This window comes from Charadrius vociferus, unplaced genomic scaffold (assembly GCF_000708025.1).
Source record: "Charadrius vociferus isolate BGI_N301 unplaced genomic scaffold, ASM70802v2 scaffold455, whole genome shotgun sequence".
NCBI classification, from domain to species: domain Eukaryota; kingdom Metazoa; phylum Chordata; class Aves; order Charadriiformes; family Charadriidae; genus Charadrius; species Charadrius vociferus.
The window spans coordinates 7,418,102-7,433,136 of record NW_009648550.1 but is presented as its reverse complement, the minus strand read 5'-3'; positions in this window follow the sequence as shown (position 1 = coordinate 7,433,136).

Genomic DNA, 15,035 nt, shown 5'->3' with positions numbered 1-15,035 from the left:
AGACACCCAACACTCTTTTGACACTCTCCCCTAATGAAGAATTCTTTCCTAAACATCTTCAGTTTTTAAAATGGAAAAATTATCACTAACAATAACAAAAAATCTAACAGTGCTATTAGAACGGGCATACGCATAAAATACTGAATATAATAGACACACAATCTTAATCAAAATAGCTCGCTCTAATAATATGTAAACTAACCTCGAAGTTTATTAAGCACACTCCTGGCAACACCTTTATAAGGAATAATTACAAAACATGATATTTGCATTAGCAAAGAAAAATAAAAGATAGCTAAACAGTAGCATGAATAATATTTAAATATTTGCTCCTATTACCCTTAAAGCGAGGAGAAAAATTTTCACTGCATTTAGGTCCTGCACCCTCTGGAATATTGCTAATTGGCATGAGCCAGATTTGAATCAAGGGAGAGCTAAGAATTGAACAGCATGGACACAGTGTCACAGTACTAAACCTGTGTGCCGGCCTTGATTAATTTACTAGCAAAGAGTTAACCACTTATGCTGGAGTAAGTCAGGAGTAAACCTGTGCAAGCGGAGTTGCATCAAGGAAACTGAGACTTGAGAATTTACGCAAGTCTTTTCTGTAAAGACAACATAACGTCTAAAGAAATCCAGAAATCCCAATCTGCTTTTTGAAACCTCTCCTTAATTAAGTATTTTTTGAGCTATTATGGCCACCTCCAATACAGCAGGAGTAGCTGCAGACAGCTATATTCTTGAAATAAAACTACTGTGAGAATAATAAAGTCTTTGTCTTTAAATATCAGCTCCCCGCTAGGAATAAAAAAAAAATCTGATCCAGAAGCAGATGAAACTTAAATTTTACTCTCCCTCAGTTTAAGAAGAAAGTTTCTTCTGTTTCTGGAACAGATTTTATCCTGTTGTTGCATACAACCTATTAAAAAGGTAATGCAAGCTGACTGATGTACATAAAGTTTCCAAGACAGATATGTATATGAAGAGATAGGTGTTGAAAACTGATAGATATAATAGACATGTTTGCTCAATATCTGCCAGATTTCAAGACAACACTGAAATCTTAAGCAAATTAGGACAGTGCATTGCTACAGCTAAAACCAGACTGATAATCACTGATGCAACATTTGACTGATTTCAGATGGTTTGGTTCTACACAGATGTTTCCTTCCTAACATTAGAGGAAAAGCATCTGGGACAAGGCCCTAAATGTAGGTGAGTTTAGATGTCCTAGGATGTGTGACAGCCACATGGGCACGACAGGACCTGTAGAGGCCTGTACCCTTCTGGAGCAGAAGCTGAAGATGGGGTACTACAGCGTCCCATTTTAGCCATGAGAAGGGTATGGTCCAGCTGAATCCCACCCAGAGCTTGCCACTGGATAGTCGCAGTTTGAAGTGGCTGGTGTGCAATTCTGTCCCGTATGGATCATTGTCACCAGAAGGCTGGGCCTAAAAGAATAAAACTGTCGGGTTCTGTGCAAACCCACCAGGTTGACTGCCATAATCATTACGTTTTCCCAAAACCACCATACCTAGGTATCCATTAGACACTGGGGGATTCTTAATGATTGTATGCAGTCCCCAGGAAAAGAAAAAAGGAAACAAATTATGAAAATCAGAATTTTCCTATAATGAATATACTATTGACACAAATGGAGATTGCTTCACAAATCTCTTCACTTCCTGGCAATAATATCCTTATGTGTTTTTTTTTCTGTTACAACACATTTCAGATCTTGCAGGCTCAAGTTTCTAAAATGTAAACCAAAAATGGCTACATGGGGAATTCATAGCTTACTGAGCTATACAGACAAGACTTAAATTAAAAATAGTTGTGAAACTTATACGTCTAGAAGGTGCTACATGAAGGTCGCAGCCTCTTGCAATGTGACAAAGCCATGAGAAAGTACAATCTTCACATAACACAAACTATAAATAGCAACCAAGCCAAAAAAACTTTCGTTCTTATTACTGTGTTATCTGCAGAATCCTTATTTAGGTTGATTATTGATTTCTGCTGAACTTTCAAGAAAAAAATATATACCTGGTAGTAAAGCAATCAATAAGGGCTAAGAGTAAAATTTCCAAGACTGTCCAGAAGAGGTTTAGGAAATATAAGACACCTTCAGAATAACTTAGGAACCCATGTGCTGTTGAACTTGCCAGAGATTTAGAATTTAACGACTCAGGAACTCTGAAAAGTTTGCTCCCTGTAAACAGTATTAACTGCTGCTTGTTCTGTTCTGCTACTTGAGGTTTGTAGGAAGACTGGGTCCTTGCACCATACTTTTCACAAGCACCAGGAACAGGATTTTGATTTGTTAATCAACTGTCATCCAATCAGTGATTAAAAACTTCCAACTAGCGTGCTACAGGCAAGTACTAACAAAGGTATGAAAAGACAGGATCTTCACCTTCCAGACTTGCGTCATTTTTTCAGTGGAGCACAAGTGAAACTCTAACATATTCACCATTTCAGCACCAAATAAACAAGTCCTGCAATGCTTTGACACCAATACTATGAAAATACAGAAGTGAATGACAAGCACATTAGAAATATATTGCTAAACAGAAAACTTTGTTATATAATTAGGAGAACAATACCCTTACTATATAATTTTCAGACTAACACTTTAATGCTAAAATGATACTTCTGAGTGCAACATTGGAGGTTGGAAGGATGCAGAAGACTTACTCATAAATAACGTTCAGGAAGAAAAGAAGTTGGCAAAAGTCTAGAGACAGAAGTAGTAAAAGGTCCAAACTAGAATAAAGATGAACTTGGAAGATGCACGTTTCATTGTCTTAGTTTTGCAAGTTTTAATGCAGATATTTGTATTCATTCAAGAAGTTTCTTAGCCTGGTAAGTCAGGATGTGAATTTCTAGCCCTGCACACTACAAGCAATGCGCATTCTGGCATCAATGAATGTTTATTTGCAATTGTTAAGTAGACTGTCTACTGTGCGCAATTTTTGCAAAACCTATAGATCAGCACATGTTTTAATCTGGTATGAACTTAGTGCAGCAAGTAGAAGTGCACATTGCAGAATGGTCATACTACAGTGTTTGTCAAAAGAAAAGCCACATACATCTCTTTACAGCACCGAAGCTTAGAGTCATGCACACAGACTCACCAAACCATGAAAATGCAATATGATGATGGGCACAAAAATCTAAAAAACCACTACTTTGAACTGTAAGTTTCAGAAATTGCAATATAAACCATAACAGATACTATCCAATACCAACTAAGGCACTTACATCAAACAGTACAAGGGAGATAAAAAAACCTGCATAGTAAACTCTTCTCCCAACGGCTTTACATCTGCACATTGCAAGCGATAGCACGGAACACTACAAAAAAAAAAAAGGAATGTGTGTGCCTCATACAGCTATTATTTCATTTGCCATCACTCCCAGAAAATTCAAAGTGGACTCCACACAACATAACTGGGAAGGCATGAGGGCAAAGATGGAGCTTAATATTTCAAATTATTAGAGATGAAACAGTTAAGTTCACTACCCAGAGAGATACGTACAAACACCAGAAGGTATTTCCTAACCTTACAGCAACTACAGAGTAGAAAGCCAGGCACACTGAATCAGACAAAAGAACTGGATGAAATGCCTAGGTTACAGCAATCTGGACATAGTTCATGGCGTGAAGTTGCAGCAAGTGTTTGCTATTATTTCCAAAGCTTATAGTAAGCTACAAGATTTGCACTGCCTGGCCACATCAGAGTACCTCATGATCATTCAAATCCTATGGCTTTGGCTTTAAGAATAAACAAACAAACAAAAAAGATGATGATCAAGTGGAATCACTTCAAAGGCGATCAGTTTCTGCACATCACTGGTGATGATCTACTAGTACAGGAAATTTCTTCCAGAAGTGATTTAGCACTTAGAAATCCATTCTACGCATCTCACATACATTTTTGATAAGAAACTGCTATTTGTTGCGATCAAGACTGTAACTGAATGGAAAGATACTTGACATGATCTAACCAGACTGTTAGCGATTTGGTGCAGTGTGGATGCTGAGCTAAAATCTACATGAAGCAATCCACCAACTCCATTTCCCACACCGTGACTTTGCAAAGAACACCAGAAAATGCTTTAACTAAAATCAAATTGCTCTCCCAGCAAAATTCCCTTGTGAAGAAAATGCCATAGGTGAACAGACATCTTGGGCACTAATCCAGAGCTTTTTCCATTCTATAGTACAACAGATTCAAACAGAGCCAGGACTGGAAAATAAATGGAACCAGTTTAAATAATGAGAGTAATGAGTTTAATAATGAGACACATTTAATACTCATTTAATAATGAGTAATAAGTTTAATAATGAGGTACATATACCCTATGAGAATGGATGTGACTGGACTTTCCTGGATCATGCGAAGTGCATCACAAGCTGCAATTTAACGTGTTAAACCTTCAGAAACAGTCTCAGGCCATCATTGGTTCCTGAGATGTCAGCACTGGTTTTGAAGACGACTTCCAGAAGGCATAATACCTCTGGTCCCTTGCTAAAGGATCACAAATGTAATTCACAGCATTCACACTTCCTACCTGAAAGTTGCGTATCATTAGAATAATTTGCATGTTATTCTAATTATTCTGAGAGTTATGCACGAGTTAAGTTGAAACAGTGAGCCCTCCAAGACATTCCTATTATTGCAAGGAGTAATGTACCATATTTCAGAAAGGTGATGACAGAGAAAATCATTACCAATTTTGTTAATGCAATCAGAATCTTAGCTGGATTTATGCTACCCCTTCCCAGGTAATCAACTACTTTTAAATGATATTTAAATACAGATCTCTTGGCATACCACGGATGCAAAAAGAGAGGTATGAAATACTTCACAGCACATCACAGTGGGAATAAAGTTGAGAAAATTAATAGCTTGACACCTGCAAAGACAAGAGAAGCTGTCTTAAGCAAGACGACAGGAATTCATATAAATAATAGTTAGGCAACTTGGCAGCAGTGTCCACGGCATAATTAAAGTCAGATGGACAATGCCAAAGCCCACACCAGAACTGGCATACACGGTCAAATCAGGACACCATTTAACAACATGACAACGCAGCAACCCACCTATCCTCAGATTATCTTGTGAGAACCTCAGAAAGTTTACAGAGTAACCTGCATTCACCAATTTCTGCTCGAGTGTAGAAAGGCTGTATATTTTAACACATGACACCCAATTAATTACTTTAGATTTTTTTTTTTTCCATCTAAAACTCTACAGAAAAAGTAATATTCTTCTCTAGCTATTTTTTGTTTGGAAAATATCATGAAAAGGTGGTTTCAATCTGTTATGATTAAGTAATGCCCACCTCTATATCTATGAGGAACTCAAAGGTGGACTCCTCCAGGATCCCAGAGGTGGTACAACAGTTCTCCAAGAGGCTGTCTCTTCCCACCGATTTCAATTTCTGCCTTGTACAATTGGAAAAGATGATCTGGGCCTTGATGATTTCTTAATGTCTATTTAATTGTAATGATATTCATTAACCATTATTAAATTGGTTAATTCAATCTTAGAGCTAAAACCAAAATAGTTGTATTCTACTTCAACTGCTTGAAGATTAATAAAAAATAATCTAGAAATAAATTGTTACATTTTTTTTAGTACATCATACATTAAAATACATTTTATAATTTGTTCTAGTAATTATGTAAGTCCTAACACTGAAGATGAGAATGGCTGGCATTCTCTCATCTGAACCTTCTGTAACTAGCAGGTTTGCAGAAATCACCCTGAAATAAATGCTCTCCTCAGGTTTTATAGCAGTCTAGATATAGACAAAAAGGAAATTCCTCACCCCACCATGAACTAATTTTCATCAGTAGATCCACATCTACCTAGAGGCAAACACCTAGAGGCTGTGGTTCTTGGCTGGAAAGATAAGGATTAGGAAAAAGCAGCACACCAGAAATCCAAGAGACAGAAATCAGGTGCAAGAATACGGAGGGAAAGGGGTAACGGAAGCAAGTTTTTTTGTTCAGCAAAGGAAGGCATCTTTTCAAATTCATAGCAAGAAGCAAAATGTTGGTTGAACTAGCTTTTGGATGGGAACAACTGTAACCCGTTTTCTAAGAAAGCAATGCCTTATACCCTCATGTTACCCCTCTGCCTGCAAGTACCCCTCTAGTAGCTTTTGAGCTCATAGACCAATTTCAATCAAATCTGATGGAAGAACAGAGGTCTTCAAGGTAAGAGCTTTCCTGAAAACTTTAGGAAAATCTGACCTTGACAGTGCAAAGAGATCCAAATCCACGTGCTGAAGGAAAGTTTATCAATATTTTGGCTCTTTAGCCATTCTTGGAGTGAATTACACAAGTACAAGTGTAATGACCCACAAGGCAGCATTTAAATAGCTCTGAACAAGGTTCAGCACGTTCTGTCTCTTGCCCATCCGGAAAGTCAGAATGTGGTAGGCAAGCTGGGACGTTTTAGGGTGGCAGAATATGCTGGATACAAAACAAGGTGATACCAAGCTTCATTAGACCAATTGCTCATGGAAAAAGCAGTTGTGGACATTTCACAAGCCTTTTTCTTACCTCCAATGTTATTTCTTCCCATATGGCTATGGGGCAAAGTAAAAAACAATACTCAAAACATTGCTGCACCTTGGAAGTAGATTAAGTAAACATTAGGGTATGTCAACTCAAAGTTTTAATTTATACTGATCATAAAATGGTAGAAATGAAGGGACTTAGGAAAAGCAGGAAATGGAACAACAGAATAACAGATTTCAGGAGAGCACAACTGTACTCAGAAATAGCAAGCATGTGTATAGGAAGTAATATTAAATCTAAAAGGAGTTAGAAATAAAACAGCCATCTCTTAAGAAAATAACATTGAGGGCAAAAGGACAAACCACTCTAGTGCTACTAAGCAGTATGCAGGTCTTGGCTGAAGTACTCCGTCTTGCTTTGGGCAATGCTTTTTAGAAAGAAGTGAACCAAATGGAGGGAGCTTAGAAGAGAAGCATAAAATCTGGTCAAGTAACTTATGAGGAAAGAATGAAAATTTGAATTGTCTAGTCTAAAGAGAAGAGAAAACCCTAATGATTGGTAGCCTAAGAGTCTTCAAAAGGTAACTGCAAGAGAAAGAGAATAATCTATGTTCTGGAAAGCATCAACATGCATAAGTCACAGACAAAGTGATCTAAATCACAGAATGATAGAATGATTAGAGCTGAAAGGGACCTTAAAGATCATCAAGTTCCAACCCCCCTGCCATGGGCAGGGACACCTCCCACTAGACCAGGTTGCTCAAAGTCCCAACCAGCCTAGCCTTGAGCACCTCCAGAGTCTCACCACCCTCAGAATAAATAATTTCTTCCTAGTATCTAATCTAAATCTCCCCTCTTTTAGTTTAAAACCGTTACCCCTCATCCTATCACTACACTGCCTGATAAAAGAGACCCTCCCATCTTTTCTGTAGGCCCCTTTTAGGTACTGGAAAGCTGCTATAATGTCTCCCCAGAGCTTTCTCTCCTCCAGGCTGAACAACCCCAACTCTCTCAGCATGTCTTCAGAGGAGAGGTGCTTCTTCCCTCTGATCATCTTTGTGGCCCTCCTCTGGACCTGCTCCAACAGGTCCATGTCCTTCTGATGCTGGGGTCTCCAGAGCCGGATGCAGTATTCTATGCTGGGTCTCACGAGAGCGGATTAGAAGGGCAGAATCACCTCCCTTGACCTGCTGGCCATGCTTCTTCTGAGTCAGACACTACAAAGAATTTTCTACTGATAAAACCAGCTCAACATGAAGCTAGAGCAATGGAGGTGTTTAAGATGAGTATAAAACCTCTGTCAGGAACTTTTTACATATAGTCAAAGCTAATATTGTCAAGCAAAAGGTATCAAAAAGCAGTGCTGTGAGTCTCTTAACAAAATCCCAAAACAGAGTGGCACAGCTTATGGGCTCATAGACTCCAGAATAGCCTTCAAGATATTCTAGCAAAGAACAAGCCCGGGATAAAACTGAGTCTGCCTTGTTGTAGAGAAATGGACTAGATGACATCTCAAAATACTTCTAAGCTTTATTACCTATTTTTCCCATTTACCTTATGTTCTGAAACCATGACATGAAATACGGAACAGAAAAGACTGAGGACTCCAAAAATAGCTGATATTCATTTTGCACAGACTGAAATGCAGATAGAGAACCTCTAAATCATGGATGCCAGAAGAAGGAAGTAGATATATAGAGTTTGTGTTTAAAACTAAAATAAAATTAACACGACATTGGCTTTTAACAACTGCCCGTATTTGGAGAACTTAAATCTGTTTAGCACACCTTACAAATCAGCGAACAAAATTCTGGCTAACAAAGACTGTACAGACTTTTTTTTTTGTTCTTTTGTGGCCACACAACCCCCCCTATTATCTCTAGGTCATTAACACCTTTATGTAGCACCATTCTAGTATACCAATCCTCTAAGAGATATGATAATGTTTTTCTGACTTTTCCATTAGGATAACGCTTCTGTTCACAGATCTGTGCCCATGCTCCTAAATTTGGGAAGTACTGAGGATAGACCAAGAGTAGTTGGTAAAGCATAGACTAGGCAGGATCATCTAGAAGGGATGTGCTGAAGTTCTGACCAACCATATGCTCTCCTGAGCTACCTGACACATTTCAAGAGGGACAGAAAATGACTATACAACAATCTTATTTCTCAAATATGACCACTGCCAACAAAACCCAAAAGGAGGGTGTTCTCTCTCAGAAAGGAATGTATTTTTAAAGCTCGTTAAAATGCAAAGATTTTAAAATACTAGTAAAACAAATAGTCTCATAGTTCTGAAAAAAAACCCAACAGTTGTTGTTTAAAGTTACACATAAGTAAAACTTCACGTGAAAGATAAATAAACCTTTTTCAGAAGACCTCATGTTTCACCTCTACCCTTCCACATGTGCAAAAAAAAGGAAAAAATTACAAACCTGAACATAAGATTAACGTTGGGCTCATCTATATGGACCTGCTACAAATATATCTGTGCAAAGAGACAAATAATGAACAATGACAAAAGGTGCGGGTGTCTCTCTTAACTGCAGTGGAGAGAGGTCTCTAATCTGTTCTGACAACTTTAGTTCATCCAGTAACTACTCTGAGAGTGGGAACTACATACTTACATCCTACCATCTGGCAGAGAAAAATATCTTTTACTTCTGAGGAATGTCCACATGTGTGAAGCAATATGATCTCACTAGCAAGTCCCATGGTACAAATCAGTTGTTAAAAAATTAATAAAGCTTGGTTACAGTGGGGAAAAAACCAAACCCACTACATGAGGTCTCATGCACATAAAGTCCTCACAAAATCTGTCTAAGAAGACACTCCTGTAGGTAAATATTCAGGTGTTTCAGACATAATGCTTCACAGTGAATTCTGAAACAATACTAGTATAGTCTGATAACTCCTTGGTTTACATTCTTTCCCATTCGACAGGGAAGCTCTGCGCTTCCCTCATTCTCATATAGGAAATTAATCATCCTAAACTGAATTAAGACATTTTATGCGTCCATCCTGACAGCTCCCTTATGGACTAATGGAATAACTTCAGCCTATGTAAAAAAATCAGTTGCTACAAAATCAAGAATGACAAGAGGGACATGCAGAACCACCATCATAATTCAAGAACACCCTCCTTTGTGGACCAAATTCATACCAGATAGTATGGTTGTGTCTTTTTTTCTCCCCCTTTTTTCTCAGTTTTCATGGATCAAAGCTAATCTCTAAGAGCATAGCACCTGCTGGAAGATAAAACGTATAGAAACCACTACCTGCAGTTCCTACATCCTAATTTTTTTTCTGCATTCTGCTCAGGACAAAGAAAGTGGAAGCTCTTAGAACAAAACTCAGATAGAGCTGCCCAACAGCAGGAACTCATGAGGCAGAATCCAGCGTATGTCAGTGGGGGAATACGGCTAAGGTACTGTCAGATCCAAAGAAAGCATAACTCAATTCTCGGGAAACACAGCTTGAGCACCAGCACAAGGGCCTAGAGAAACTTCTATATAAGATGAATCTTGCTTCCAGAAAAACAGAACTGCCAGCTGCAAAGGCTAAACTGTGTAATTAGCTTGAATTACCTGTTTAAATAATTGCTTGAATTATGGGAGGACCTGACGTTTCCAACGATGTCTCTTACTCTTCTCTTTAACCAGCAGTCCTTCCACTCCAGGCTGGCAGGAGATCACACATAATGCCCTCCGCTGCCAAGCTACGCTCCTTATTTTGCACTAAGTCAGTCCATGTGGCAGGTTATTTCTACAATGCCAGAAGGCAAGGTCTTGCCTCAGTGACATGCAGGGGCTCCTGGCTCACAGCTTGCCAACCGCTTCCTGACGCTGAGTTTTACGAAAGCAAGATACCTTGGCAGTACCTTCCCTCTGCAAGAGGTAGGAGCTCTGGAATTGGACTCAGCTCAATCAGAGCAGTGGTCTGGCTTGGGTCTTGCCTACATCCACACAGAAAGAGATGGCAGTTCATATCCCCATCCAGTCGTAGACTCGAATCCCCAAAGTGTACTATGAGCTCTACCTTTGAGTCAAGTTAGAAATAAATGAGAGATTTCTCCTTTTGGATGAAAGGAGGGTTAAGGCAGTTCATAGCGAAGTGCTCAGGATAGCCATGTCCCTTGGAGCTGTTGTGTGGAAATGATACAGAAACAGTGAAAGGCACTGGCTTCCCCAAGGGACTTCGAAATGTACCAACAAAAAGTTATGCCCATTTCAGAGGAGTCAGAGAAAAGCGTGCAGAGAGATTATATCACTTCACATCAAGTACTCTAAAACTCTAAATTTTGTGTTCAGGTAGTTTACTTACAGGTCTCCCTTACCAAATACATTGCTGCTTCATCCTCACAGAATCACTATAAGCCAAAGCAAAGGGGTAAAATCCAGTATCCTGTTATTTGTTAATGAACAAAACAGATTAGAAGCTTTTCTGGAAAGAAAAAACTCTGAGTATCCAAACTGGGATTCTACCATACCACTGCCCAAAAATGTAGGCTTGGCTAGATCTATTCACCGTATGCCAAAATTGCTTGAGGACATCCAAGTAGTAAGACTGCGTCCTACACCATGTCTAGAGAATTGAAAATGCAACTGTCAGACAGTGCAGTGCTAAGTGAAGATATATAAGAAGGTATAGAATATAAAAATATTATGCTTAAGGTTCAGATTATCACTTATGTCTTGACTGGCATGGAATGTCAAGTCTTTAAAGTACCCTCACTCGGGTGCATCACACCATGTAGATTATTGGCACTAAAACAGAATATAACCTCTGGGGGAGTAAATTCATACCAAGAATGGAAAATATTTGACATGGGCATTCCAGAGCTGCCAGGAGAAAGGATCACAGACCACAGAATTTTGAAAGATTTTTATTTTTTGTGGGAGCCATTCCAACAATCTGACCGCTTAGTTCGCAAAGCAGAGATAAATTATTTTGAAATTCCATATATGTCCCTGTGTCTCTGTAGCGAACAAGAACTAAGCGCTACTGACTTTTACTCTGTTACAAACCTCAGTAGAATAAAGTGGAAGACTTACCTTCCTGCACAAAAAACTGCAACTCTGCCCTCACTTCCTAAGACCTATCTCAGTCCAACACAGCCCTCAAATCTGCTTGTGGTATCTTGAGAGACATACTGCAGGGGAGACCACATTTCCCCAGAAATACTACAGCCCAATTTTGGATTGGGAAAGGAAACTGTAGAATTCAAGTTTATTCTTGAAAAACATATGACAAAACGGATTAAAGCATTCTTACTAGCCCAGATGAAGAGAACAAGCAGGTTGCAAACAGTTACAAAAGTGGTTATGCTAGAATTCTCCTAATGGGAGTACGGTAAAAAGCTGGTGGTAGCCACAGCAAGCACTGCTGCTTTTGTTTTAACTAAACTTTCAGTCAACACTGAAGTATTTCATATCAGAGCACTACGTGTTAGTCAATACACATGCTGGCTGCGAAGTGATTCATGTTTCTGCGGCTATCCACTTGCCAGTCCTACTTCTTTGCTATTTCCAAAAAAAAAAAAGAATGAAAAAACCCCCCACAACAACTCTCTTCCTTTGAGATTGCAGTAGCTTACAGATCTAAATCTTCCCTTCCTTGCGCCATTCCTTCCCCTCGGTTCCTTGCCTTCATCCTGGCTGAGATCACCTGCCACCGACTCAACCCATCCACCTTTCACCTCCTCTTGGCTTTCCCTCTCTAGCCTCCGGCTACGCGGGCACCCCCAGCGAGGCGAGCTCGGCACTCCCCTGACCTAGTTCTCACAGTGCATTTTGCTCCCTCGGGCAGCTCCACCTCACTCCACCCGAGCACTACCTCACTGCTGAACGCAGCTTGCTCCTCGGGACAACCAAGCGAGCCAGACTCTCCAGTTCAACCACTGCTGTATCTCACTCCCCCTTTTCCACCCTGACTAGCCAATTGTGGCTTGTGAGAGCGCTCTTTGTCTCTTCCATTGACTGATACAGATTTTACTGACCCCGACTTGAAAGTGAGGAGTTAACAAAAGTTCAAGTATGATTCCTTGTCCTTGATTTTGCCACTTGAATAATTAGAAATTGTGCCAGGCAGGTATGTCTTATCCACAAGTATGCTTTTCTCATAACAGATGTGAAAGTGGGACCTAAACCAAACTGTTTATAATTGTAACCTGCTTGGCTTACGACATATATGGCTTTGTATCTAGCTGATGAGTAATCTGAATATACGAAATGACAAAATATTAGATCAATTACATATTACGCAGCTTGAGAATTAATTTTCCTATTCCAAAAGTGCCCAGTATCCATATATAAGGATCTATTTCTGGCAGCTTTAGGGATATCCTTCCCTTCCAATGTCTTGCACGTGTGTGCAGTTTTGACTATTTTTTTTTTTCCAGTTTTATTTTCTTTTCATAACACAGAAAGTTTCAAAGTCCTGGCAATGTTCTTACCTACTCAATTGTTAAGACAGTGTTGTTTATGAGCTCTGCTAAATCTTACATGTTGAACAATATGGGCTGAAAAAAACCCAAAATCACAAACTCCCGTTGAGTTTTGCAATAATCTGCCAGAACATGTGAATAGATAAAGCACAGGTAAGTCTGCTTGTTTTAACCATGGCTAAATGAAGAAACAAGACTTCAGCAGTTGTTTCAAATTAAGAAAAAAGTTGTTTGTCCAATAACATAGAAAGTAATACTGGTTTCCATTTGCCTCTACCACATGTTTCAAGAAATAGTGCCAGAAGATTTATCATCAGACTTGGTAACTCTGTTTATCAACATGATCTCATATACAAAGCTGTTTCCTATTCCAAGAATGTATAGTCGGCAACTATGATCACCTACACATGATTGATGCCCATCTCTCATACCTCTGCTGAAATACTGCACTGCAAACCCTGTGTCAGTCCTGTGAAAAAAGGCTGGGTTTTTTGGCCACACAGCTAAGCGGGCATGTAGCACAGCCAAGAATGCAACACACTGTGCAATATGACTAAATGTAGCCCTGGTTTATGGCTAACATTTCAAGAAAATGTACAGGGTTGGGAAAAAAGGAAGATAGGAATAAGCAACAAACAGTGAAGTCTGCAAGCAAACTACTGTCAGTCAACAATGGTGGTTACTTACTGAGAAGTGTCAGGTTGTGGAGATATTTTATTAGCTTCCCCAGCAAAACATCACTCAAAATAACAAGAAAACTAAAGAACCCTCAAACCTTTCTTGGCTATCTGGTTAAAAGCTCTTTAACAGGTTTTCCACACTATTCAGGTTATTCTATGGGTAGCCCTGAAAAACAAAATACTTGAATTATGATCACCTAAATCTCAAGGAAGAAGTAGTCAGAGCTCTCTAAAATGCCTAACCATCAACCTCCAGCCCGAGCTTACAGAAACTACCTGTCACCAAGTGAGAAGTCTGCATCCATTCCATTTCTGTCTTTATGCTGATATGTCCTGAAGCACAGCTCCCACTAGAATGCCGTTGAGGAGTAGGTGAGGTACTTGATCAACAGGAGGGGAACTGAAATCATGTAGCCTTTGTGAAATGGGTAAACACCATCCAGATGACAATGATGAGTTTGAATTTGCTCACCTGTGGATTATTCTCCTCTAAAGATGAAGAACTGATGCATGACTGAATTAGAATTGAATTACTGCAAAACAATAACATCTAACTTGAACTCAAGTTTCATCTGTAGATAGGCTGGTAGAGGAGAAACGTCCCATGAGAGATGAGACCAAGATACACTTTTCTGTTCCGACTTACTAGTGGCAACTAGAACAGGAGATAGGTCAACTGCTTTACACAATACTGATAACAAATCACTGGTATTTGAAAAAGTGGGAAGACTTTGGTGAAAACCCCTGTGAATGAACGCACACCTAATAGATACTGCTCCTACGTGTACCAAGTATTTTACAAGAAAAGGACAAAAAAATAAAGGCTTTATCTCAGAAAGTTTACAGACTAAATAAATTCCAGAGAAATGCAACGATAAGATATGCACAATGCAGAAATGAGTTAGAGCAGAAGTAAACAGAGCACTGTGAACTCTGGGAATAATAAATCCTGGGTTTCTACGTGTGTCTCATGTTGACTAACTTTGGTGTCAAATAAAGGAACACACTCGCAGAAACTTCCTTCTTATTTGGGACATGGATCAAATCGCCTTTCTACTGTAGATTCTCCAGAGTACTGGAGGAATGAGTTCACACTGCAGCTTCCCTTTCAACAGGAAATGTGCAGGACCTCTCTCTTGTGCCCAGCTGCAAAATTTAACGAAAGAGTGGATGATATACCTTTGTCAAATCTGACTGAAAATGGCTGACTAGTTCACAAGTTGTTAAAGAGATAATATCACCAAATACATCTTGTTTCTACAGGAAATGATGCCAAAACCTACCAAGATGGTATAACACTACCATGTGGGAAGAACAAACTATGTAGGTGGGTTTTTTTTTTCCCCACTCATACAACACTCCCCTTCCCCAAC